Source organism: Neovison vison, chromosome 13, assembly GCF_020171115.1.
Source record: "Neovison vison isolate M4711 chromosome 13, ASM_NN_V1, whole genome shotgun sequence".
Taxonomy (NCBI): Eukaryota; Metazoa; Chordata; class Mammalia; order Carnivora; family Mustelidae; genus Neogale; species Neogale vison.
The window spans coordinates 94730383-94736504 of record NC_058103.1 but is presented as its reverse complement, the minus strand read 5'-3'; the positions used below and the strand labels follow the sequence as shown (position 1 = coordinate 94736504).

Below are 6122 nucleotides of genomic sequence, written 5' to 3'. Positions count from 1 at the left end.
TTGATAGCATTTTAACTACAACAAAACTTCTTTCAAAATTGAAGTCAATCCTCCCCAACTTTGCTGCTGTATCAATTAAGTTTATGTAATATCATAAACCCTTTGTTGTCATTTCCACAGTCTTCATCATATCTTTACCAGGAATAGATTTCATCTCAAGAAACCACTCCTTGCTCATCTGCAAGAAGCAAATCTTCATCTGTTAAAGTTTTATCATGAATTTGCAGCAATTTGGTCACATTAGCAAATTTCACTTACAATTCTAATTCTTTCATTATTTCCACAATATCTACAGTTACTTTCCCCACCGAATCTTGAACCCCTCAAAGTCATCCATGAAGATTGGAATCAACTTCTTCCAAACCCATGTTAATTTCATTATTCTCAACTTTTGCATGAATCATGAATTTTTTTTTAAGATTTTATTTATTTATTTGACAGAGAGAGCTCACAAGTAGACAAGAGAGGCAGGCAGAGAGAGAGGGGGAAGCAGGCTCCCCGCTGAACAGAGAGCCTGAAGTGGGGCTCGATCCCAGGACCCCGGGATCATGACCTGAGCCAAAGGCAGAGGCTTTAACCCACTGAACCACCCAGGTGCCCCTGAATCATGAATGTTCTTAATTGCATCTAGAATGGTCAACCCTTTCTAGAAGTTTGCAATTGACTTTGCCCATATCCAAATCACTATGGCCGTTATAGCCTTATAAAATGTATATCTTATTTTTAAAAAAGATTTCATTTGTTTATTTATTTGACACAGAGAGAGAGAGTTCACAAGTAGGCAGAGCTGCAGACAGAGGGAGAGGGAGAAGCTTGATCCCCTGACCCTGGCATCATGACTTGAGCTAAAGGGAGACATTTAACTGACTGAGCCCCCATGGTGCCCCTAAAATGTAGTTCTTAAGTAGTTAAGACTTGAAATTTGAAATTACTCCTTGATTCATGGGCTATAGAATGGATGTTGCATTATCAGGCATGAAAATAATATTAATCTCATTGGACATTTCTACCAGGGCTCTTGTGTTTCATGGTACATTGTCAATCAACAGTAATAGTTTGAAAGGAATATTGTTTTTTCCAAGTAGTTGTCTCAAAGTGTGTTTCTTATTTGTGTGGGGTATTTATGCTCTGCTAGATGGTTTTACTTGGATCCTTCAGTGCAATCGCAGGTACATGACAGCTATGGCGCAATCAACTAAAGGCTTGACTGAACAAGATTTCCAAGGCTAGAAATTTACATATGCTGTCTTCTAGGATCTCATTTGGGACTGCTAAGCAGAGCACATGTATGTGGTTCTTCTATGAAGTTTGAGATTCTCATTATATGGTGGCTGGTTTCCCAGAGGGGAAGGCCCAAGAGCTTGTGTTCCAAGAAGCCCAAACAGACCCCACAGAGCTCATTATTATTAGACTTAGAGGTGAGACAACATGACTTCCATGGCATCCTATGATTCAAGTGCAAGCCTAGTGGAGGAAGAGAATTTAAGAGGAAGAAAATATACTACAGAAGGGATTAAATGTCGGGATATACAACTCATTGAATGGTCATATATCAGAGACAACCCTGTCTATCCTCATAGATCAGAAACTCACTGTTGAGGAATGATTTAATCAGATAACTTTAATAATGGGAAGAACTGTGGGTCTGACAGTTGAAAGTTTGGGGATCGTGGAAGTCAACTAGAGGATCTGAACTGATGCTGGGGACAAAGCCGCAGGAGAAAGGTAGAAGGATTTGTAGGGCCTTTGTCAGCAGCAGGCCGCCATCATGCTTACCTGTTAAAACTCTACCATAGTTAACATTTTAACCAACGACCTGGTACACCGTAGCTTTTTGTCAAATTTGCACTGATTTTCAAACGTATAAATGTTTTATTTCAATCTGTATAAGGGTTTTTGATGAATAAAACGAAGTTGCAAGAACAAGACTTTATCATTGAAAACAATACATCCCTTCTCCCTCTCTTAACTTTTGCATGCTGTATAATGTATGTATGCGCTTGGTAGATGTCTTCTTCATTTGCTCTGTGATTGTTCATCAGTGCAAGCTATATTCCCTCCATCAGTCTGATGTGCTGATTAGGGCCAGAGGTCGTAACCTAATCTTTTCATTCACCACACTCCCCCTCATACCTAGTCTCTCTCCATTTACTAACCCGCCGTGTAAAGAGAGTTCTTTGAATTAATAACTTCAATATCTCTCCTAAAATGGATCCTCTATTTCCTTCAACAGTGCACTATAACCTACACGTACAGAAGGTACTAGTAACAAATACATTAATAATCTTATCTCTTATTTGTATAGGATTTTAATCTGATAAAGCATACTGACAGCTTATTTCATTCACTCTCCATTGGATTTTAATGTTAGTTTTCTCAAGTTTTTAGAGTAAAGGGATTTGCCTAAGGGCAGAATGTGAGTTATCAGTAAAATCCAAGGTATGACCCCACCTTAATGACACTCAGAGCTGTTCCCACTGCCCACACCTGTCACAATTGTGAAGTAATAGCTTGCCTGTCTATCTTTTGATTAATAAAAGATCATAACAAATAGTTATTTTCTGTGTTTGCAAGTAAGAACGTGCTTGATTTGTGAGGGTGGTAGAGGGTAGGACAAAAATAATCATTTTTTAAAAAAAATGAGTCTTCCTAAACAAGCTGCTGTCAAACCTAGACAAATAGTTGTATGGTCCTGATCTTGTAATTTTTTAGTCTAACCAGTAGCTGCTTAAAAACCTCCTTGGAAACCCTCAGGAATATTATTCCCTAAACTGTGAATGATTGCAATAACTTGTAAATAAACTAGTGTATGAAAAAAAAAAAAAAAAAAAAACTTCTGTTCCGTGTCATTATTCTTCATATACAGATTTCTACTAAACAGTTTCTTATTCCAAAGATAGCAATCTGAGTACAAACATCTCTCTCCCTCTTCCCTTGCCCCTTCCACCACCTTCTTTCCCCCTCCCCCTGCCAAAAAAAAAAAAAAAAAGGAAATGTATTAATAATAAGCCCACTATGTTATGGGCCTGAAAAGGAACTCAAGAGACTGAGCTCAACCACTTTGTTTTATGCAGCAGAAAAGAGACTCAAAGAGAGATACATGCCAGTTGCTGGAGGTAAAACTGGTTCTTAACCCTAGTCTTCCAGCTTTATTTCAGTGTTATTGCCAAACACCATACTGATTCTTTTCACATGTTAATTCATAAAAAACACAGAATTCACAGCTTTCAAGTTGATCTTTATCTCTGGTGTGATTAATTGTCCTACTTATTACTTGGATCATGGTTTTAGCAGTATCACACACAAGCACCCATACACACATGCACACCCACACACTGCAGCAGTAGCAGCAGAAGCATCCAGATTGATTTTATTGTATTTTACCAATTTAGTTTCAAGTAATTAGTGTGACATTCCCAGCCTAAGGGCTCCCACATGGAGACTCTGGTCCATCTATCACCAGGTCAGTGTTGCTGTGTATGGATATGAAGGGAGGTCTAGTGAAAATTATACAGTTAATATATGAATTATAAAACCTGGTTCATTAAAAGCATGCCATTTTACAAAGACAGGTAGTATTTGGCAAAGAGGCTAAATGTGGAAAGCGAGACACTTAGAGGTCATTTTATTGATTTATTGTATTTTACCAATTTAGTTTCAAGTAATTAGTGTGACATTCCCAGCCTAAGGGCTCCCACATGGAGACTCTGGTCCATCTATCACCAGGTCAGTGTTGCTGTGTATGGATATGAAGGGAGGTCTAGTGAAAATTATACAGTTAATATATGAATTATAAAACCTGGTTCATTAAAAGCATGCCATTTTACAAAGACAGGTAGTATTTGGCAAAGAGGCTAAATGTGGAAAGCGAGACACTTAGAGGTCATAAGTAACCTCACCTGAACTTAAAACATCTTTCTTGGTTCACTGTAATATGGGGCCCTTCTCAGAATGTGATGGGGCTACTCGAGACTCAGAACATTCAACCTCAGTGCTTCACCACAGCTACCTTTGCAATTTATGGACTTGTAAGGCCTCTCTAGGAATGTGGGTTTCAGCCACAGCAGATCATGGGTAGTGACAATCATGTTAAGAAAAACAGTTTGTGCCAAGAAAGGCTTTCTGAGAATATGAAGATACCAAAAGCCCACTCATGGGTTGATGGGAAAGACAGCAGTGTGGGTCACTCCAAGCCTCAAAGACCTACTTATGCAGAGCAGGTTTGTACCTGCTGCATCACAGGCCCTTCAAACCTCTAGGGCTGATGAAGAATGAAAAAACAATTTCTTATAATAATTGAGGCCAAACAGTAACTCCCAGATTAACTCAAAATTTGAATTATAAAGGGGTTCTTCCAGGCCTCTGTGGCCTCCAGGGAATTCAGACTAAGGGATCTTATTGTCTACAAAAGCACAAAACTCTGAAAGACGGTCATATCTCTGTAACCTGTGAAGACAGAACATACACCTCAGAGCTCATGAACTGCTTAGAGGAGCCAAGAGATATGAATAGACTGTTGTTTCTAAGCTAGGCTTAGAGATGGACAGTTTAGACACGTATCTACTTCTTAGAGTAACAGACACTAACACTAAACTTCAAAGTCAAATGAGATTATTAAAGGACCCAAATGAATGAAAATGCTGGCAACCTCCATGGCATTAGTGCTGTCTTCTTTCTCTCTACAGGTCAGCCCAGAACAAACCACACAATGGAGTCCACAGAATAGTTAAATCAGTTTGAAGTGTCAGAATTCATTTTGCAGGGCTGATCATCAGCCAGGATGTAGAGTCTCTCCTCTCTCTACTCTTCCTAGTTGTCCATGCCGCCAGTTTCAGGTAACATTCTCACTGTGGTCACAATTTTTTACCTCCCAAACCTGAACACCTCATACTTTCTTCCTGGGAACCTCTCTCCTTTGTAGATATGACCCTTGCTTCCTTTGCTGCTGTTAAGATGATTGTAAACTTGGAGAAAGAAAAAAAAAAACACAAGAGCATTCCCTTTGCTGGATCTTTCTCCTTCACTTACTGGGTGGAACTGAAATGGAACTTTTGGTCTTCATGGCACATGACAGATATGCGGCTGTTTGTAAATCCCTACATTGCACAACCATCTGCTCGTAGTGACCTCATGATTCTTAGGTCTTCATTTAGGGCTTCAGATACTCTGTTATGACTTTACCTTTCTGTGGTCCCAATGTGGTGGACAGCATTTCCTGTGGTCTCCCTCTGGTTACTAAGCTTGCCTGCATAGATACCTACAGATCGTCATTGTTGCCAGCAGTGGGATGATCTCTCTGAGCTGGTTCATGATTTTGCTTATCTCCTACAGTCTGTTCCTCATAACCAATAAGAGTCACTCTTCTACCAGAAATCCAAAGCTCATTCCACTTTGATCACATCACAGTGGTGATTCTCTTTCTTGGCCCATGCATCTTCACCTGTATCTATCCCTTAAGCAAGCACTCTGTGGATAAATTCCTTGCTGTATTTTACACCATTGTTACCCCATCTTGAACCTAATTATCTACACTGTGAAACAAAGAAATGAAGATAGTCATGAAGAAATTCTGGTATGATTTGATGAGTTCTAGAGAGGTACTTAGATTAAAAATATAATTTAGATAGCAATAAGTTTTGTTTTTAATTTTTTAAAATAACCTTATATCTTTTAAAAACTGTCATTGACCTACACAGAGTAAGTCATATACAAGATTATAAAAGACCTTCAAAGATATTTTGAATATAGTACCAACAAAAAAGAAATCAAAGCCTTTATATATTTCAAATGATGCTGACTGATCAAAAATATTGTCCATTAAGAAAGCACTTCTATTTGGGGCCCCTGGCTGGCTCAGTCATTGGAGTGTGAGACTCTTGATCCCAGGGTTGTAGGTTTGAGTCCTATATTGGATGTAGGGACTATATAAAAATAAAAAAATCTTAAAAAAAAAAAAAACTCACTTGTATTGAGGAGAAGTAAATATATGCTTTATCAATGTATTAATATGGTATTGACCGAAAGGGAAAATAAAGTGAAACCCCAGAAAGTCTATCATTATTCTGTCTAGTCAGAATGAGTTAGCACTTATTGTGGGCCCATAGTTGTTCTCTGTTTTCTCA

The 6122-nt window shown here is 38.6% G+C and overlaps 1 pseudogene; it reads left to right on the top strand.

The window, feature by feature from the left end:
* The first annotated feature begins 1135 nt into the window (after positions 1 to 1135).
* LOC122894609 lies at positions 1136 to 5776 on the top strand (annotated as a pseudogene).
* The last annotated feature ends 346 nt before the right edge of the window (positions 5777 to 6122 follow it).